Raw genomic sequence first — 23,098 nt, 5'->3', positions numbered from 1 at the left:
TTCTATGCAGAGGGAGATGCGGCGATGACAAAGCAAAATAATAAAAATATTGCTTTTTAAATATTTTAGGGAAGAAGAAAAAATAAATCAGAATATTCGCATATTTGAGCGAAATTAGTCAAGTAACACCATTAAACAGCTAGAAATACGCAAGAGATTAGCTAAGTTTAGCGCATCAAAAGGAGAGCCCAGTTCTACACCCCCTCCCCCGTGCCCAACCTTCCCGCTGCTTTTCCGTTGAGTGCAATGGTGTCAGGCGGGCCAGCTCATCGCAGCATGTCTGCGAATCCAAGGTCCTTCGACCGCTTTCCCCCCGCTTTTGAAGGTCTGGTTATGAGAGACCCTTTTTTTCAGCCTCCTTGTTTACAAGCACTGCAGGGTTTCTGTGACATCAAGATGAAACTTCTCAGAATGTCCAGCAATGTAAAGCATGCAAAGCTCTTGTTTTCTAAGATAAAAGAAAAAAACATATTGAAGAGCATCGCAACGCAACTTATACAGAATACATGATGAAAGTAATGGTGCATAGGAAAAAATATAAGTAAGCAAAAGCATAAATTTCCCCACGGTTAGTGCTAGAAAGAACTGAAAAAAAGCAGTTCTGGATCCATTCTATTTTCTTCATAGTATTTCTTCTTTTAATTTTTTTGGATCCTGCGGTTCAAATATCGATTTTTTTGGGTGGGGGGAGGGGAAATGTTCTTGGTTTACAAAACTCGAAGTACTTCCTGCTCTTTTGTGTTTAATATGCTTACAAATAACAAGACTGATCAAGATTTTTGTTCTCGAGGTGATAGACATACTTACTGAAACAGAACCTCTTCCCTAATATATCTTACTTCACACCAGGGATGGCCAAAAATATCAGGATTCCGGAAAATCTAAAAATCTCGATTCAAAAATTCTACTACCCGGATTTCGGAAGCAATCCGAATTTCGGAGAGAGAAGTTTAACAATTTTTCCATTTTTTTTTCATTTTTTTTAAGAATAGATTTAGCCATCTCTACTTCACACGTCATGTACGAACACTGTTATCATCATTATCAATGTAGGAATGCCCCCTCCCCCTTCCCCTTCCCGGGTTGAAAGATTGACCCTGACGTTTGGCAAGTCTTGCAATGACTACGTAAAAATGTCACGCTTCGCCATTGGTTTTATGAACCAGTTAACAACTATGTTAAGGAAATTAGATGTTGTCCGAACTATTAGAAGAGGACTTATTTTCTTACCAGAAGAAACAGATAATAGTAGTAAGGTTAAACCCAACAAGAATCCTGACAATATGAAAATCAAAATTTAGTGTCAACCAAATTAATGTTAAACACACCAAAAACATTTGCTTGTCTTCTACTCAGACTTCGTCGATGGAAGCTCAAGTACCCTTTACTAATGAATTTGGCAATGCTAATTCAAGATATGGACGGTTTAGAGGTAGCAATGGTAGTTTGAGAGGACGTAGAAATAATCGAGGCTTTTCAGGATTTCCATAACGGAAACAATTTCAGATTCCAAAGAAATAATGCATACTCTGGTATTTCCGGTGACATTACAAAGAGGAATTATAATCAGGATGCCATAACTTCTCAGTTACCTAACAGTAGTCAGATTGGAAGGATTTTCTACAATAGGCAAGCGCAGTATTCAAGTAAACGTGCTCTCTCTCCTACTTACAGTCAACCTGTTAATATGACTTCATTACAACCACAAAATGCATCTAGAATATCAAATTCTCATTCTGGAGATGTATATCAAGGACCTTTACACGACAATGTGATATTGGAAGTTGTTGGTAGTAAAATTATTAATCTGCAGATAAAGCACGAATATTTTTCTATGGAATTCTTTATTCTTAAAGAGTTGAATGCCGATGTCATTTTAGGAGTTCCATTTTTAAGGAAATATAAAGCTTTAATTGATTTTAAAGTATTAAATATAAGTTTGTTAAATGATAAAGGAAACGAAATTTCCATTCCTTTAGCTCACCATTATTCTTCTACAGAAGGTTCGAAGTATTGTACAAGGTCTAACTTCTGTTTCGAAGATACATTAAATGATAATGAATGTATATTGTTACGTGATGCGTCAACTTTGAACGATTATGTAGAATATATGCCATCTAAGAAATCCATTTATGAGTCTGTTTTTAGAAATTATAATTTAGACAATTCACAGAAAGCTGATTTGTTCAAACTTCTATCGTATTATCACGTACAATTTTCGGATAAACCGAGGATAGCAATTGTTGAACCTTACAAGATTCAATTAGATACGTAACACCTATTACAATCACAACTAATGAACTTTTCCTTCACCATTAATTAAAGGATGTAATTGTCAGTAAAATTAACTGGCCAGATGATTTAAAGTTTGTGCCCTGGAAACACAAGTATTTTATCGCCAAAGCACGTATTAAAGAAAGATATAAGTCCAAACCTATTGAGTGTGATGCAAATAAATTGAAGATAGTCCCAGGTGATATTGTTTTAGTGAAAAATCATGAACATAGTAGTGCAATTAACAAGAAGATTCATAAGTTTATGGAATTAAGGCTTGGACCCTATATAGTTGATGCTGTGAAGAACAATTATGCAATTTTGATGTCCATGGATGGAAAGAAGATAACGAGAAGACAAAACTTGTCAAATATCAAGAAATTTAATTGTTCTGATGAGAAAAGGGAAGAACTGTTTAACTTAATGTAATTGTTATGAAGTGAGATGTATGTTATGCACACTAAGATGACATTTTCATAATTTTAGTATAAAAAAAGTATTGTAAGTTTGTGAATTAATTCATTATGTTAAATGAACTTCCTCATTATATTGTCAAACGTACTTTCAAAGGATTCAAAACTTATGTATTGTCCAAAAAAATATAACGTTATGTTTATTTTTTTTTACCAGGAAAAGGGGAGAGATTGAGACTGTCCGAATTATCAAACTTTATGTTCAATGTTAATGTTATTTATATTAATGTTGCTTTAAATTGTGCATGTTTGTTTTTATATATATATTGTTATAATCCTCTTATCACGCTGTATAAAATGCAAGAAAACAAATTGCTGTAACCATAGTAACAAAAATAATAAGTACTAAAAATGGTGATGGAAGTAGTGAGATTTTCTGAGCCTGTATTGTATTTATTTTAATTATAACGATTATCGTTAATTACGCAATTTTATTTGCATTGGTAATCGTTCTGCAAGTTTAAGCGCAGCGGCGGTTATCAACACACTCACACACATATACCCATCAAGGCAATAAAACTAAAAGAGTGAGATAAAATTAGATTTTTCTTCTGAATTTTCATCAAGGCTTTTGCCCCCCCCCCTAATCAGAGGGTCTGCGCACGCCTATGGGACCTAGGACTGTGCGGGACAGAATTTTTTGGATCGGGACGGGAAAATTTTTAAATCCCGACATTCGGGACGGGAAATTTTCGAGACGGGAAATGTTCGAAAGTTCCTGAAGGCCTAGAAATCTCGAATTCTACACGTCATTTTCACCTTAAGTGATTGTTTCTGCATTTCTGGAATAAAAACTAACAATTTCCGATAAGTTGCAGATACTTACAATGCAGAAGACGTCGAGAATTAACGACTTTTTAAAATGACCATTCTGTATTTCCCGACCGCTCGGGATCCCAAAGAGTCGGGAAGTCATTTCCCGAAGTCGAGATCGGGACGGGAAATATTTTTCCCGATCTCGGTCCCGACTTTTCGGGATCCCGCACACCCTAGGACAAGCTAAAAAATCGGCACAAGATGTGAACGATTACCTTGTACCCAGTGGTGGTAATGAGGGGGAGAGGGGGTACGTTGCCTTCCACTTTTTGCCACTTTCGCCCCTACCATCTACCAAGGGAAAGTAAATTTTCACCCCCCCCCCCCCAAGTTTTGGAAGCCAAACGGCTCCAGTGCTTCTATTTATATACATGAGCATAGGCATATGCAGGATTTCTCTGGAGGAGATAAGCAAGGTAATTTCTCCATAGAAGGTGTGGTGAATCGGGACTTGTATATCCCGTTTCGCCACATTCTTCGGCCCACCCTGTATAGAGGAATTAGACCAATGCGCGAGATTGTTAGTTCGCGAAGAAACTTCGTTTGTTTTCAAAGAAACTCGCATGGCGGCGACTAGACTGCCACCTACCGAGTTTCTCGTAGTTCAAGTTTTTCCTTGTTGAGCGATCCAGTGTTCTCTCCGCGCCGATTCCGATATCAGGAACTCCAGCAACGGTGTTCCACGACGTGATGGCAGGTTGGGTCAAAGGGGCGTGACTCAGCTATTATCTTTCGATACACCTGAGAGCTTTGGCTAGCACGTGGAATCCTTGCAAACACGGAGTTAAGTATTATTACAAGAATGATTTAGTTATCGAGTTACTTTAATAGATATTTTTGAATCTTTCATTTTTTTTTACGTAAAAGATTTGTTTGGGCGAATATTTCTAACTTCATTTTTTCATTAATAATTTCTTATTCCTCGGGTCTAATTCCTCCAAACTAAAATGTAGTCAAAAAGAAATGATGCAAATGATAGTGGGAATCAAAAAAGGAATTTATGACGTGGATCGTCATTGTAAAAAAAAAAAAGGTCTGTTTTTGAGAAAATCTGTTAAGAAAAGGGAGGGGTATTTAGTAACTGTTCTTTTCTGGAGAGAATCGAGTTTTAAATGAAAATACATTGTTAATACTGTTGTAAGCAATCAAATAACTGTGCCACTTGTTGAGCAAAAATAAAAGGTATTTGTTGAGAAATTATCTAATTTTACTTTTCATGAAATTACGCAAAGCGCTGGGCGCTTTTTAAGATAAGTCCACCCCTCTTTCAACATAACTTCTTGTGTAGCTGATTTATTATATTTTCTTTTGGCAAAGGGTCATAAAAAGGGGGGGGAGTCGTATTTTTTTGATTGCTCATATACATGTCAGTTCGTCGGGAGTGGGACTAGACGAGCCCGCTATAAAACTCCCGACCAGCTGGCGGTATATGGAAGATATTGGAGCGACGCATTGTTTAACACCCAAAAAAGGTAAAACTGGGATTAGTAATTTTTGACTTGTGCCCATTTAGATGGTTAGGTCCTTTTGGTTTTCTCCCTATAGCACCGAAGCCACCCGAGGTTGAAAAACTTAATATATATATATTGTAAGTATATTCTTTTGTGGAGGGTGTGTTATTTTTTTGTTTACAGGGAGATAGCCAGGCAAAAAAAAAAAAAAGCACGTACTTCCAAAAAAAAAAAATAATAATAATGGCTTGTGACGGAGTGTTCCAAACAACACCGAAAGCGAGCAAGACGTCACAAACTATATGGTAGCAGGCACGGCCACGTTTCCCGAGGTGCTTTCGCTCCAATGTTGGACTTCCGCCTTTGACCAACTGCGTTTAGTTCTGTTAAACAGGTTTGCAGTAAAATTTTTTGGGGGAATTGAATTTATTAGTGATTTGTTGCTAACTTAAATGTATTGCCTTGCCGAGTTGCAGAATTTTCCTACACCCACTATCTTTGATTATTAATAGATTTTTTTTTCAGGGTTTTAAATTGTTTAAATTTCAGTTCTGATTCCCATTATTTCCTTCAAATGTGACTTTCTGTGCCTTTTTTATTATGTCACAGCTTCGAGGCAATGTCCAATTGGACCCGTCCACTACACCCAAGCGGGTGGATTATGTCAAGGTACCTAAGGTCTTGTTTGTTAGCCCCGAAAGCGGGGGAGAATCTACAACGAACGGCAAAACGGAGCAATCTGTTTTTCAACCTTCTTCATCAGATAAAGTAACCTTACGTAACCTTGATGCGGAAATTGATGAATTGCCTTTATGTGATTGGGAAAACGTTGATTTTTTTGTTTGACTTTGTCTTACGTTTGCAATTACTTTTTAGTTTTAATATATATCCTGACCAACTTGTTCTCCGTAATGTTATTAGGAAAACTACGGGACTTTTGAAGACGCTTTGGCGTGAGGCACTTGCCGCCTCCGCCTCTTGGTTTGCCCTAAAATGTCACATATGGTCAACCCTGGTTCTATCAAACACTGTAGCTTTACTTATTAATTCTCATGTTTGCAGAGTACAACACGCTACAGAATCACTATCCACTTACGTTTCTTCGGCCATTGATTGTGCCAATGCCTTGAATTTGGTCTGGGAAGAAACACTTTTGATTGATGAAATTTTTGAAAATTTGCACCCGAATACACGGGGTTTTCTCTTGTTTCAAACTAAGCCAAAGAATTTAGCTGAATTGCTCAAATTGGCACGGGACATTTCTCCCATGGAGCGAAAATTTTATAGCGCTCCGCCATCGGATGAAAGGAAAATGAATACAAATACACATAGGTTAATGGCGACGACTTCAAATATTTAATTGGGTTCAGGCACCAATTTTAGAGGTGGTAATTATAATGTAAATGGTATGTCTAGGCGTAATGTTCAGTGCCGTCGATGTTCGAAATGGGGACATGTACAGGCTACTTGTAGAGTTCGCATGCCTAATGAAACCCCCCAAAATGTTCGACGATAAGAGCAGTTTTGTTAACTTGTATGTCTTGCTCTGTAGAATCTTGTTATTTCTACCTGTTCAATATTGTTTTCCAGAGTGTATATTTTTCTCTATCTGTTCTATATCTTTTCTTCCTTCTTCTCTTTTCTAATTAGTAATTTTGGTTAATTTTATTTTTTGCATGTACATTTCCTGGAGAATTTGACGTGTTGATGTGGCTTACCAACCCGGTTGTTAGTGACCAGTGCCACTAGATTCTGCATGCTACGCTGCGCCTTATTTTTCCACCGCTTCTCGTCGCCGACATGGATTTTTCGTCAGTACATCTGTACGCCCCTGCTTCCTGCTATACTGCATGGATATTGCATGTTTGGATCTGGACTGGATTTTTGGATCTCCGCCTGGAACGGTATTTTGGTGTTCATGGATTGCACCAACCCGGTGAATTTTTTGGGAATTCAGGTATGTCTCAAGGAACGCCTGTGGTTTTTATGTGTGAATTTTGGCTCGTACTCTCCTTGGAGTCACACAAGTGAATATTTAGTGCTTCAATCGTGGTGGTGATCCACCTTATTCTGTGTTTTTGGGCAGTGCTACTTATATATAAATTTTTGCCCTGGTTATTGTGAGAAGAATTTTCGTATCTTCGTCGTTGCGATCTTCAGTATGGTGTTTTGGAAAGTGTATTATTGTCTTGTTTCCTTCGACATGGTTTGGTCGAAGCTTGACTAGATTTCCAGCACCCTTTGTGTTCTTCGTTCTGAGCGTTGCTCTACGTTGTTTTGTTAGCAAGATGACGCTGGACCTCCATATTTATTTACCTTTGCTGCGGGATGCGCGAAGATGATGGACAAGGCAGATCGACTGATATTTCTTCCTCCTTCGATGGATTCATTGTGATGTTAAAATTTTGGGACTTGAATGCCGACCCTGTGGGTGTGTTTTGGTGATCACCGCTGGATAGTTCTGGAATGTCATTCATGCAGAAACTTTACGGTGCACTGGACACTTATTTTCCTTTTCAGGTGGATCGTGCTATTTTGATGATTTCATATATATCTATATATATGTGTGAACTTAGATATTTGGCCACAATTTGTTGTTCTTCCTTGGAGTTTTTTTCCTTTTGTTATTGCTCCAGGACGACATTTTAATCAGAGTATATATTATGCATGTAATCTTTATTATTATCATCATGTTTTGTCCAAGTGTCAGTTTTCAGCATCATTATGTGTTTGCAAGGCCCTTGCTTCATTTGTATTCATCATATTTATTGACATATTATTGTGCTCATTAGTTATATTTTTGCCTTGGTATTTTTTCGTCTCAACTACTTCATATTAATGGTTTCACTTATGCCTATTTTTATCTTTATTGGATATATATTCCATTATTTATTATACCTTGTTTCATATTATCTTTTAATTGGGCTAATCGGGATATCACAAAATATTGGAAAAAAACAAAAAAATTGCAAAAAACAAAATCAAACGAAAATAGTTTTTTGAAGATATATGCTGCTATATGGCTATGGGTTTATACGCCTTTTTTGGCTTTGGTACAAGTGTATTGTTTGCTATTAGGTGCCTGAGTTTTGCTTTTTCGAAGGTGGGGGAGGTTGTGGTGAATCGGGACTTGTATATCCCGTTTCGCCACATTCTTCGGCCCACCCTGTATAGAGGAATTAGACCAATGCGCGAGATTGTTAGTTCGCGAAGAAACTTCGTTTGTTTTCAAAGAAACTCGCATGGCGGCGACTAGACTGCCACCTACCGAGTTTCTCGTAGTTCAAGTTTTTCCTTGTTGAGCGATCCAGTGTTCTCTCCGCGCCGATTCCGATATCAGGAACTCCAGCAACGGTGTTCCACGACGTGATGGCAGGTTGGGTCAAAGGGGCGTGACTCAGCTATTATCTTTCGATACACCTGAGAGCTTTGGCTAGCACGTGGAATCCTTGCAAACACGGAGTTAAGTATTATTACAAGAATGATTTAGTTATCGAGTTACTTTAATAGATATTTTTGAATCTTTCATTTTTTTTTTACGTAAAAGATTTGTCTGGGCGAATATTTCTAACTTCATTTTTTCATTAATAATTTCTTATTCCTCGGGTCTAATTCCTCCAAACTAAAATGTAGTCAAAAAGAAATGATGCAAATGATAGTGGGAATCAAAAAAGGAATTTATGACGTGGATCGTCATTGTAAAAAAAAAAAGGTCTGTTTTTGAGAAAGTCTGTTAAGAAAAGGGAGGGGTATTTAGTAACTGTTCTTTTCTGGAGAGAATCGAGTTTTAAATGAAAATACATTGTTAATACTGTTGTAAGCAATCAAATAACTGTGCCACTTGTTGAGCAAAAATAAAAGGTATTTGTTGAGAAATTATCTAATTTTACTTTTCATGAAATTACGCAAAGCGCTGGGCGCTTTTTAAGATAAGTCCACCCCTCTTTCAACATAACTTCTTGTGTAGCTGATTTATTATATTTTCTTTTGGCAAAGGGTCATAAAAAGGGGGGGAGTCGTATTTTTTTGATTGCTCATATACATGTCAGTTCGTCGGGAGTGGGACTAGACGAGCCCGCTATAAAACTCCCGACCAGCTGGCGGTATATGGAAGATATTGGAGCGACGCATTGTTTAACACCCAAAAAAGGTAAAACTGGGATTAGTAATTTTTGACTTGTGCCCATTTAGATGGTTAGGTCCTTTTGGTTTTCTCCCTATAGCACCGAAGCCACCCGAGGTTGAAAAACTTAATATATATATATATTGTAAGTATATTCTTTTGTGGAGGGTGTGTTATTTTTTTGTTTACAGGGAGATAGCCAGGCAAAAAAAAAAAAAAAGCACGTACTTCCAAAAAAAAAAAAAAAAAAAATAATGGCTTGTGACGGATTGTTCCAAACAACACCGAAAGCGAGCAAGACGTCACAAAGGGAAGGGGTAAACGTCACATATTTCCCTTTATAATTGTGTTGTCCCCTCAAAAAAACACTCCTTCGGTTTGAAGCTTCACACACACACACACACGTCACACAGTGACTTCATGTGGGCAATGTGCTTCTCGAACGCGTGCCCGTGTATCGGCTGGAACCACGCCGCCAACTGGCTAAACTGGACGCGTGTAATTCCTCAACTGGAGTGAAGTGGACTCAAGCATACATATGTGAAGTGCTTTCCTTGTACTGACACAAGTGGAGAATGTTAGCTGGAAGGGTGTTTGGTCGAGCCTTGGTGTTAGCTGGGGGATGCTTTGGGAAAATTTTGCTAGCTGGGCGACAGGCACGTATCTAGAAATATGTTTCGGGGGGGGGGGTCCGAACTTAGTGTCTCAGGAATGATAATAATAATGTTTAAATTAAAATAATTAAATTAAATCAAATTAATAATAATTACAATACATAAATTGATATTATATTTTGAACCAAGTGTCTCAAGACAGATAATAATAATGTTTAAATTAAAATAATTAAATTAAATCAAATTAATACTAATTACAATACATACATTAGTATTATATTTTTATTACACGATTAGGTAAAAAGACTGTATAAGAATAGAGATATACCTGTAGTTAAGATCGGAATAACTTACATAAAAACAAGTGTCCTGGCAATGAAACTAATGTCAAATAGATGAATAATTGAATATTTATCGAATAACAAAAAATATGTTACATGTATTTGGAGAAAAGTAAGTTTCTGATTAAAATTTTATGCATATTATTTTGAGTAGTGGTGTACATAAATCTTCTTTGTAATGTCATTCAAAGCCGTATGATCCCAATATAATCCTTGCCTTCTAAAAAGTTCAGAGGAAATTAATAACCATCGATTTTACAACAAATGCTTTTATTTTCATTACTCAATTTTAGTACTTGGTAAGTCTTTCGTGGAGTCTGGATCCCTGGACCCCCTAAATACGTCCTTCCTGTCCTTCAAAGCCGAATGGTCCGAATATAACTCCTTGTCTTCCAATAAGTTCAGAGAAAAATTTACAACAAATGCTAAACGAGTATATTTTCATTTAATTTTCGTACTTAATAAGTCTTTCGGGTGTGTGTGTGGGGGGAGAGGGGACCCGGACCACCTAAATACGTCCTTCCTGTCCTTCAAAGCCGAATGGTCCCAATATAACTCCTTATCTTCCAGTAAGTTCAGAGGAAATTATACAAAAATTGCTAAACGAGTATATTTTCATTATTTAATTTTCATACTTTCCAATTTTTTCCGGGGGGAGTCCGGATCCCCTAAATATGTTCTTTCCGTTCTTCAAAGCAGTATGTTCCCAATACAATCCTTCTCTTACAATAAGTTCAGAGGAAATTATATAACAATGGCTAAACGAATACATTTTTCATTATTTAATTTTAGTACTTGATAAATGTTTCGGGAGGGGTCCGAACCCCCTGGACCCTCCTTAAATACGTCCTTGCTGGGTGATACCATGCAATCACTTCGAGCATAGCATTCGCCGATACAGAAGCAAATACTGGAATTCGAGGCATAGAGGTGGAATGTCCCGATTGCGTAGGTCTGCTCTCGATAACATGTATAGATCGACCACAAGGAAAAGAACCTTCGGCCAAAAGTCTCCGTGCATCTTCCCTCCCATAGGCTCAACTCGGGAGGGCCATAACGAAGCATTCTTCACTCTGCCCCTCCCCACCACGCGGGAGTACTATACACGGGAGTCGCGGGTCGCCGCTGGTTCGTTGGCCTGTGGATCCACTATAGTTGATCAAAGTTAGCTCTATTGTAGTGTTTTGCAGTGTGCTTACGGAAGAGAAACTAGACGAATCCTCGGCTTGGCAAGCACATCCGATCTCGCCGGCAAGCGACGTTATCCTAGCCGCCACAAGGGCACGCGGTTGAGCGGCACATTTCCCAAATGAATGCACTGTGTATGTTTGTGTGTGTGTGTGTATAACAATTATGTATATATAGGGATGTGCAGGATTGAATTTGTTTAGTCGCGATGGTATTGAAAAGATTTTTTTAAGTTTCAAGTTTAGAAAAGTTCACCATTTTCCAACACTATGAAAATCTACAACTCAACACACTATTCGCCGTCCCCCTCCCCTTAAGTAATGGTTTTTGCATTTCTGGAATAAAACTCATATTAAAAAAATCGTACGCTGAAGAAAATATCGAGAAATGGAATTTCCCGAATGTACGGGATCTCGAAAAATCTGGAAATTATTTCGAAAAGTCTGGATTAGGATGGGATTTTTTTTCTTTCACCTGCGTTAATACTGATACGAATCCGCATATACATACAGACACATAAAATTTGTGAATCTTGCCCTTCTCAAAAATCATATGAAGTCACGGCCACTAGGATGAAGTGCAATAGCAAATCTCTTCCTCCAAGACAACTCTCAACAACATATTGCATTCACATTGTTCTCCATTTTGCCATGTATGTTGCTGCAGGGCGGGGGACTAAGGTTCAGCAGGGGCCAAGGACAACGCCCCTTCGGCAGGTGGCATGCTTCGATTGAAGGCTGCGAACAGGTCGACAGAGAAACTCGAATGCGCAGAGAAGTACTGTATTGTTGCTGAATGAGTATACATAATAATACAAGTAATTTGTAATTACTCATAATTAATATAGAAATGAATAGATTTTCCTTCTTGTATGCCTCTTTTCCTTTCTTATTATATTTGAGCCTCTCCGATGGCGCAGTGGTAGCGTCGTCTCCTTGTATTCAAGGGGTCCCGGGTTCGATACCCGGTGGAGGCACACAGTGGTTCGGATTCCACTTTAAACTGTAGGTGATTTGCGATTAGCCTTACTGTGCATAAAGTGGACTTAAAACAATAAATAAATAAATAAATCTTTATTATTATTGGGTATCCTGGTGGTGTAGCGGTAACGTCGTTGCCTTGTAATCAAGGAATCCCGAGTTCGATGCCCCGTGGAGGCACATAATGATTCCAATCTCCCTTTAAACTGTAATTCCAGTCCAGATTAGCCCATCTATGTATTAAGTGGACTTGAGTGACCTCGATGGACTTAAAGGAAAACTGAATAACTAACTCTTTTGTATGATTCTTTACAATATATATATATATATATATATATATATTAAATATACATATATCTACAGGGTGGCTCAAAAAGTCACTTAACACCCTCAGTACAAGGCTACTGCAGCGCGTAACGTGGAAATGGTGATGACCAATCGTTGCCAGGCCAAGGGGGAACCACATTGATTTTGATGTCCGCCATCTTGAATTCAACTTCAGAATTTTAATAGGGAAGGAGGTGATATGATATATCAAATCAGACTAGAATTTCAGAGAAATGCAATGGTGAAGGTTTTTTCGACGTATCTTTAACCAGTAAAAAGTTATGACTGAATTCTTGTACCAATTTGCTCCTTTTTGAGGTGTTAGAAAAATGCCTTAAAATTTGTTTAGCGCATCGGTAATGCATCGAGATGAAAGTGATGTCTAGGGAGAGAAGTTTGCATGCCATTGCACACGATTTTAATCGGATACATCCACGAAGAGCTGCGCATTATGAATGGTTGTCGCGAACAATTTACAGTGTGACGCTTCCATTGAATTAAAAGTTCTTCACAGTGACAAGGCTAATGTTTATGTTCATAAGAAAGTTATAAACAGAATATTCGATGCTTTTTATCTGATAACCCATTTTCGACAGATCAAAGCTGAATGGTTAGTGCTGGTAAGTTAATGGTGTGGTGTGCTGTGTGGAACACGATTGGTTAGTCAATTTTTCATCAACGGAACCTTAAATGCTTAGGGCTACTTGGATTTGTTAAATAAACAGGTTTTTTCATCCTTGCTTATGGAAGAAGGTACTTTTTACAGAGTTTTTTTTCAATAGGGAGGAACACCAGAATACTATGGGAACGTTGTGAAGCAGTTTCTGTCCAAAGTTAGTTATCAGATGACAAGGGTCGCATATTCTGTTTATGAACTTCCTTCTACTATATTTCAGTTTCTTGATCTCTGTGACAGCGCTAGAGGAGGGAGGGGGGGGGGCGAGAGCTCTTCCAGTCGATCAGTCCGCCCTCTTACCCCCAGGAAAACAAGAAAAACTACATTATATTAGCCTAAATATGGAATTTTGTGTTGCCGTTGGAGTTTTCAAGTCCACTTTATGCGCAGAAAAGCTAAACGAGACTGGACCTACAGTTTAAAGTGGGATCTGAACTAATATGTGCCTCCACCGGGTATCAAACCCGGGACCCTTTGATTACAAGGAGACGCCTCTACCACAACGCTATCGGGAAGAGGCCAGGCATATACTCGTACGTTAAGTGTTCGACTCATGATCACGCTATTGAAGATAGCCTTACGCATACGTGATATCATTTCATATTTATTCACATGAAACATAGAAAATTTTGTGGGGAATTTAGTACAGTAGAATGAAGCGCTTTGGATACTACAACATTACAATTTTAAGAACTACTCGTACATTAAAATAGTTAATTCTATTCGCACACGGTTGCTGGGGAGAGTTTTTGGTATATTCAAGAACCAAGTTATCGGAAAACAAAACTGGTTATTTCTTTACCTGTTTTGCTGTTAAATGAACCAGTTGTGCCAACATGTTCGAACCATGCTAACATGTCGTGACTATTTTTAATACTTTATCTTTTTCCCCCTCTCCTCACCTCCTGCCTGAATGTAAGAAAGAAGGGGTCGAGCAATACATATCAGAAACCAGCATAGACGCCGACTCCATGGGGCTTAAGGGGGGGTCTATGGGACCCCCCTAATGTTAACGATATGGGGGCAGAGCCCTCCAAATAATTTTGCTTAAGAAGATCTAATGTATTATTTTGCTTCTCTTGTAAAGTTTACTCTGAATTGTGCCACATGAACTTAACTTCAAATACACATTTGAAATGTTCTAGACCATCAACTTTGGGGGGGGGGGGGGGGCTATGTTATGAGTATTGTTAACATTTTTACTAAAAGAGTTTCAAAAGACTATGTGCATGAACTAGGGTAGTGGATGGGACGTTCAGGCTACAAATGGCTCTCACATGACATTCAGAACGAAATCATTGATATATTAGGGATATCTGTTTTGCGCTCCGTGGTAGCAGATATTAAAAGTCGGGAATATTTTGCTATTATGGTTGACGAAACTTGTGACATATCCATCCGTTCTGCTTTCGAACTGTGAATGAAAATTTTGATATTTTTGAGGAATTCATGGACTTTTACGAGATTCCGAACACTGAGGCCAAAACTTAAAAAAGGAAGGGAGTGAGTCATTCATTAATTTATTTCAGTGATCAGAGCCCCCCCCCCAATAATTTTAACAAGTCGGCGCCCCTGGAAACCAGTACAATACTTTCTCAATGTCAATGAGATTGTGAATGTATGTGTGTCTGTGTGTGCCTGCGCGCCCGCGTTTGTATGCGTGCATGTATATGTATATGTGTATGGGAAAGCCTCTATGGTCCAGTTGGTATGGTGTCTCACTGTCAAGCAGAATACCAGGTTCGATTCTCGTTGTAGGCGAGAATATTTCCGACAATGCTTCTGCACAAAGTAACTGTGGGGTTCACCCTGGCACCTAGGGGCGACCAAAGGAGAAATGGGAGGCTGGAGCGTGGTACTGATCACATCACCGAGGTCGTGTACGTGTGGGCTCTTACCTGCACACCCCTTTATGACATGTTGCAATGTGTAGGTTTAGTGTTTGCATGTGCGTCCATGTTGTTAATGAGATCTTTTGTTTGGCCAAATTTGTTTCAGGTTCAGATCATTCTCAGATAAGCTAATCGGGTCTGAACCTACAGTTTGAAGTAGGATACGAGACGGCTATATGCATGGTGCATGTATGAGTAATAGCTGCTTTGTCGATACGTGTGCTGAGTTTCTTTATACAGTCGGTTATTCTTCACAAAGAACTGATTTCCACATGTTAAGCACATATTAATTTGCTGCGCTAGACTCGTACAACTACTTATTGGAGTTAAGATGCTTGTACAGGTGGATTATGGGGGAGATGTAGTATTCTCAATGTCTGCCTCGTCCATTAAGCTTCAATAACCTTATCCACATTGGACATATGAAAGTGATCATCCTTCCTAAGACCTCTAAAAGTAACTGATCATCCCTCTTGAGATGCCTAAAAGTAACTGGTGATCCATCGTGAGATGTCTAAAAGTGACTGATCAGCCTCCTAACTTGTCTAAAAGTAAATGTTTGCCCATCCTAAGATGTCTTAAAGTAACTGATAGCCCTTCCTGAAATGTCTAAAAGTGATTCATCACTCTCTTAAGATTCTAAAGGCAGCCGATCGCCCATCCTGAGATGTCTAAAAGTAATAAATTTCTAATTTATATTAGAATAAATAGCGATCGCTCCTCTTTGAAGTCTAATACGTATTTAGCGATGACTGCTTCGAAACGTCTAAAACTAGCAAGAAACGTAGCAGCGACAGCTAAAGAAATTGTAAATCCTCCCCCCACGAGAGATGGTCTTGAGTCCGCCACTAGCGCTGATGCCCCCAAAATAATTTGCAATATCAGTACAGCCAGTATAGGTAAAAAATGTAAAAAGTAAAGCATTCCCCTGTTAATTGTACTGTGGCATGAAGGTAAATAGGAGGTGTAGCCACACACATTCTCGATCTCGACCAGGTGATTTTTAATTAAATAAACGAATTTCTTAATGACATTATACTTGAATTTCACTATGCATGGATTAACCAGACACTCCATTTCAAAGAAAAACATTATTACCTTAGGTTTAAAGTGGGAATTGAACCACTATGCGACTCCCTTGAGGATCGAACCCCTTGATTAAAAGACGAAAGAATTACCACTACAGCTTCTGGGAATCTCATTATCACACACAATCCTTAAAATGGAAATTGTTAGTTGAGATAATGTTTGCTTGAATCTTTGGACTAACGGGAGGAAGGGGTGCTGCTATGGTTTAACATGAAGACAGGTAGGGGAAGTGGTTTGCTTAAACTTTCCTGGTTGGGGAGCACCCTCCACCACATCCGTCCCCAGTTCGAGCACTAATTACACATTAAAAATGTACACCATCTTACCATTCCGAGCAAAACATTCATAAAATGCAATCAAAGATGTTCAGATATGGCTTTGCCTCTATATACCATTAGCCATCTTTGACAGTGATCAGCACTACTCTCCGGTCACCTTTGCACTCCAAGATTGCCATTGATCAGATGCTGAGCGAATCCGAGAACCACTTTTTGCTGGAACATTGAGGGGGAAAATCACACCTAAAGGGAATCAGCAACCTCGGAAATTGAAACCAGATCTTCCGCGTGACATCCCTACCGACTGGACCGCATATCCCATGCATAAAGCGACGCCAAGGGTCCCGGGTTCGAATCCCGCTCGGGCTTGGTTGTTTGTGAATGTCCATTCATCAATTTCATCACTCATCCCCATCTTCGCAAATTAGCCGAGAGGCACAAAACGCGAAGTAAAATAAACTACATCAATCAATCAATCCCATGCATAAATTTTATTCTGAAGTAAGCCATGCAGGGGTGCCCTTCGTCTAACGTTCAAGACATTGATGTTGGTATTAGTGTTGCTATGCAGTCTTGCCCTTGCCACTGAAAACAGTGCATGTCAAGGGAAGATAAAGAAGAAGCAAGACTTTGATATAACACTGCAGGTATTCCCTTGGCGACTGCCTTTTGCCATTTGAAAACCGCCTCACCTTACCCATATCGGTTTCTCTTTTCTGTCGCCAGGCATTACGTAACAAGGTATTTGGTAGGAGCTTATCTGTTTTACGACCTGGGCGGCTGGTTTACGAGTACCTAAAGCCAGTTCTGAGTATTGCGCCTTGGCATATGCTGTGTGATGTTGGTTTTCGCACTAGCTGACAGTCTAAGGTAAGTTAACTGATGTGCGTCTCTGATGTTACTGAGTTCATATTAATTTGTATTTGCTGTTCTGCTCGCCTGCTGTCAATGGGCCCCCTTTGGGAATTTGCCTTCTTATTATTTTCTTGTCCTTTTTATTTGTAACTGTTTTCTGTTTTGAGAGGAGATATAATAAATGATTGTCCGTGCTCACTCCCTCTTTTGGTGATCATTTATTTTCATGTCCTCTGTGTCTCGTTCTCAATTTTACTTTGTCTTGATTTCTCTCCCTTTCTTTTATTTCTCCGTCGTTCGTTGTACCTCTTTCTGTCTCTTCTTACCTAAATGAAATCTTCTTTTTCCTCTTTAAAACGATTCTATCTTCTGACGACACGTACACATGATATCAGTAGTTAGATGATACCAGTTAGTGTATGGACCTGTTTGAAATTAACAGTATTTGCCATTTCTGGGTTACCAGCTATAAAAAAATCTGCACGCATGGCCAAAAGTTCTTTTTTTATTTATTGAGGTCATGCCTGCCTAATAGTTTCCCTCGTTGATATGGCGTACGAGGGACACTTTTCATTGCCATAACTACTATTAGTGTCACTCATGGTAATACTAACAGTCAACTTTACCGAATCGCCAACAACAAATAACTGCACCCGTTCGTGTTGAGATGAATCTACAAATGCGACAACTCTACCGGGCGAGGGGCGAAGGAAAGAGCGGGGAGACGGTTGACCTTGAAGCTCGCATTTTCGTGTCCCGCAGTATAGCAGACACTAGCTACATATTAATTTTGTTATGATGTTTGTTCGCGTTGTATTGTGATTGGTGCAAGTAACAAAACTGATAACGTACCTTAAAAAACAGAAAATGGTATCCACAGGGATTAGTACCAAATGCTGGAAAATCCTGCGTTTGAATCCAGGATAAAACCTGTTTTAAAGTTGTTCTAGCCATTTCTTTACTTCATATCCATTCCCATGTGCTTATTAGCAAGATTTAGGAATGGCAAGAGGCCGATCCCAAGCGTAATGATTACATAATATTACCTAAAATATGTATACATACACACACACATACGTACATACAGGCTGTCTCAAATGTAATAGCGCAAACTGACACAGGTGAATTATTCGATAATAGAAGCAAAAAAGCCTCTGTAAACATGGGTCTGCAAACGAGCCGTTATCGAGATAATCGAGAAAATGTGTGGTTTTAAGCCGCCATTGACTTCATTGTTTGTAAACGTCGTTCTAGTTGGTAAAATCCTTTCGAACACCCTCGGTTCATTTCAGAATTGGTCACAAACATGTACAATTCTCTGTACTGATAGTATAGTCGACGCGCTAGCTACGTTAACGACAGGCTGGCTTTGAAGTCCACGGAGTGCGCCCACCATCTGCAACATACACTCTCAACCCACAGTGTTGCCACACATCTACTCTACGCCACCTTGTCCCTCAGCCTTCCCACGGTCTTCACCTAGAAACGCGCAAGGAGCACTCAGTGTTTACAAAATGTATTCAGTGACGGCTTCTAACAACACATTCGCACACATTATTAGCATTTTACCAACTAGGACGACGTTTACAAACAATGAAGTCAGTGGCGGCTTGAAACTAGGGGTGGCCAGATCCGGATCCTGGCGGATCCGAAATCCGGATCCGGTTGGTTCCGGATCCTTAGGATCCGGATCCTAAAATTTTTCGGATCCGGATCTGTGGATCCGGATCCGGATCCGCGGATCCGGAATTTTCAGATCCGGATCCGGATCCAGAACTTTCGGATCCGGATTCAGAACTTTCGGATCCGGATTCAGAATTTTCGGATCCGGATCCAAAATTTTCGGATCCGGTACTTTCAGATCCGGATCAGGTACTTTCGGATCCGGATCCGGAATTTTCGGATCCGGATCCGTTTTGCCATCCCACATGCGCTTCTTTGGAAAGTAAGAATGTGCTTATAACATATTGTTACCTGCTAATATACATATATATATAATATACATACACACACATATATATATATATAGTGTGTGTGCTCGCGTGCGCGGTTTGTAATTAATTAATACACTTACTTACTAGGGAGGTCTAAGTCTCCCCCTCCGATTTCCATGAAACTTGGCAGGTGTATAGAGCCCCCCCCTCAAATGTCAAGATGAGGAGAAATTGAAGTCCCCGAAACCACGTAAATATGGCATAGGAAGAAACAGGGGGCATACGGCCTCTCTATACACCTGTCAAATTTCATGGGAATCGGAGGGGGACACAGGGGTCAGATGATTCCCACGGCAATTTGTCCTAATCTTGACATTTGAGGCGGGTTTTGCCCCCTAAAACAGTATTTTAGCCGAAACAAAAAAACACGTATTTCTTCCTTTGGGCCCCTCTATACACCTGCGAAGTTTCATGAAAATCGGAGGGGAACACAGGGGTCAGATCCTTACTTCAATTTGTCCTCATCTTGACATTTGAGGGGATTTTGCCCCCTGAAACAGTTTTTAGCTCAAACAAAAAAACACGTAATTCTTCCTTCGGGCCCCTCTATACACCTGCCACGTTTCATGGAAATCGGAGGGGAACTCAGGGGTCAGATCCCCACTTCAATTTGTCCTCATCTTGACATTTGAGAGGAGGATGCCCTCTAGAACAAATTTTTTTCCGAAACAAAAAAACACGTATTTCTTCTGCCAAGTTTCATGGAAATCTGAGGGGGACACAGGGGTCAGATCCCCACTTCAATTTGTCCTCATCTTGACAATTCAGTGGGTTTCGCCCTGTAAAACCGTTTTTTAGCTGAAACAAAAAAAAAACATGTATTTCTTCCTTTGGGCCCCACTATACACCTGCCAAGTTTCATGGAAATCGGAGGGGGACACACAAATCAAATGCCCACTTAAATTTGTCCTCATATTGACATTTGAGGGGGGTTGCCCCCTAAAATCGTTTTTTAGCCGAAACAAAAAAAACACGTATTTCTTCATTTGGGCCCGTTTATACACACACCTACCAAGTATCATGGAAATCGGAGGGGGACACAGGGGTCCGATCCTCACTTCAATTTGTCCTCATCTTGACATTTGAGGGGGTTGTGCCCCCTAAAACCGTTTTTTAGCTGAAACAAAAAAAGCACTTATTTCTTCCATTGGGCCCCACTATACACCTGCCAAGTTTTATGGAAATGGGAGGGACACAGGGGTCAGATCCTCACTTCAATTTGTCCTCATCTTGACATTTGAGGGGGTTTTGCCCCCTAAAACCGTTTTTTATCTGAAACAAAAAAACACGTATTTCTTCCATTGGGCCCCACTATACAGTATACACCTGCCAAGTTTCATGGAAATCGGAAAGACACAGGTGTCAGATCCTCACTTCAATTTGTCCTCATCTTGACATTTGAGGGGGTTTTGCCCCCTAAAACCGTTTTTTAGCTGAAACAAAAAAAACACGTATTTCTTCATTTGGGCCCGTTTATACACACACCTGCCAAGTATCATGGAAATCGAAGGGGGACACAGGGTCAGATCCTCACTTCAATTTGTCCTCATCTTGACATTTGAGGGGGTTTTGCCCCCTAAAACCGTTTTTTTTATCTGAAACAAAAAAACACGTATTTCTTCCATTGGGCCCCACTATACAGTATACACCTGCCAAGTTTCATGGAAATCGGAAAGACACAGGGGTCAGATCCTCACTTCAATTTGTCCTCATCTTGACATTTGAGGGGGTTTTGCCCCCTAAAACCGTTTTTTAGCTGAAACAAAAAAAAACACGTATTTCTTCATTTGGGCCCGTTTATACACACACCTGCCAAGTATCATGGAAATCGGAGGGGGACACAGGGTCAGATCCTCACTTCAATTTGTCCTCATCTTGACATTTGAGGGGGTTTTGCCCCCTAAAACCGTTTTTTTATCTGAAACAAAAAAACACGTATTTCTTCCATTGGGCCCCACTATACACCTGCCAAGTTTCATGGAAATCGGAAAGACACAGGGGTCAGATCCTCACTTCAATTTGTCCTCATCTTGACATTTGAGGGGGTTTTGCCCCCTAAAACCGTTTTTTAGCTGAAACAAAAAAACACGTAATTCTTCCTTTGGGCCCCACTATACTGCCAAGTTTCATGGAAATCGGAGGGGGACCTTTAGATAACCTCCCTTGTTAGTCTTACACTTTGTAATTATTTAACACTACATATATTATAATGTTTTATTTTAATTTGTAAAACTGTAACTGTAGAACAATTGTATAATTTTTCTATAACATTTCTATCTTGTTATATGTGTTAAAGGTTTCATCCTGGAATGGAATGTCTCACATTTATGTGTGTTTTCATTTCCAATACATTCGAATGAATACATATTCGTTTCAATGGCATTTACAAAATCACTTCGGACATTTGTGCACGAGTGTGTTAGCCGATGCGTAGCAAAGTATTTTAGGAACAACACTTGAAAAAAATTCTTGTAGGACTAAGGTGTGGTAATATTATAATGGGATTGAGATACGAAACTCTTGGATCCGGATCCGGATTTTCGGATCCGGATCCAGATCCCAAACTTTCAGACCCGGATCCGGATCCGCGGATCCGGAACTCTCGGATCCGGATCCAGATCCGAAACTTTCAGACCCGGATCCGGATCCGCGGATCCGGAGCTCTCGGATCCGGATCCAGATCCGGAATTTTCGGATCCGGATCCGGGATTTTCGGATCCGGATCCGGATTTCTCGGATCCGGATCCGGAATTTACGGATCCGGATCCAAGTAGATCCGGATTTCTCGGATCCGGATTTCTCGGATCCGGATCCAAGGAGATCCGGATCCGGATCCAAACGGATCCGGATTTTTCGGATCCGGATCCGTTTGGCCATCCCTACTTGAAACCACACATTCGCAATTATCTCGGAAACGGCTCATTTGCGGACCCATGTTTACTGAGACTTTTTTGCTTTATCGTGTACTTTCAACTGTGTCAGTTTGCGCTATTACTTATGAAACACCCTGTATAGACAAACACACACACACATACATTCCGCGGACCACGACAGTTTCGGATGAACGACATTTCAAATAATTTGAAATGTATTCTATTAAAATTTACTACATTAAGAAAATACAATGAATACAGCAGTAATTAAATTCATATTAATAATCACGAGAAATCTATAACTATTGGTATAACGTGGTTATGTTCACCTCTCTCCCCCTTTCCCTCTCTCTCTCTCTCTCTCTCTCTCTTTCTCTCTCTCTCTCTCTCTCTCCCTCTCTCTTACTCGAAACCTTGAGAAAGTGTAGTTCTTAACATTGTTGGCTTGTAATGAAGAATTCTTGGGTTTGCTTCCCAGCGGGAACATATCCAAATTTAAAGTGTAGGTTCAGTTACGATTAGTTATTTTTTTGTGTGTATGTAGTGGATTAATACACAAAATTGCCTACCTCCGTGGCGAAGTGGTTATCACAGCGCGCTACGATGGAAAGGGTCCCGGCTTCGAATCCCGCTTGTGGGCGTGGTTGTTCTTTGTGAGTGTCCATCAATTTCATCATATCATGAACTATCATTGTCGCGATTAGACAAAAGAGAAAGAAAAACGACGTAAATAACCTAATCCAATAAATTAAAACACAAATATTGCTTTACTGTATCAGACTACTCCAGGGGAGTGAGAAATCATATTGGACGTCTAGGAGGGGTTTATGTGGTGAGAAATTTCCATAAAACTT

The 23,098-nt window shown here is 39.6% G+C and overlaps 1 protein-coding gene across 1 annotated transcript in view; it reads left to right on the top strand.

Annotated features, from left to right (window-relative positions):
- The first annotated feature begins 17,363 nt into the window (after nucleotides 1-17,363).
- LOC145987783 (synaptotagmin 1-like) overlaps nucleotides 17,364-23,098 on the top strand; it is a 321,930-nt gene continuing 316,195 nt past the window's right edge. Inside the window, exon 1 of the mRNA XM_083122473.1 lies at nucleotides 17,364-17,392. The gene's annotated coding sequence lies outside the window, so the exon portion shown is untranslated. The remainder of the gene's footprint in view (nucleotides 17,393-23,098) is intronic.

Source organism: Lepisma saccharinum, chromosome 5, assembly GCF_977018435.1.
Source record: "Lepisma saccharinum chromosome 5, izLepSacc3.1, whole genome shotgun sequence".
In the NCBI taxonomy this organism is placed as follows: Eukaryota; Metazoa; Arthropoda; class Insecta; order Zygentoma; family Lepismatidae; genus Lepisma; species Lepisma saccharinum.
The sequence above is the reverse complement of the archived record's forward strand: the minus strand, read 5'-3'. Positions and strand labels throughout refer to the sequence as shown.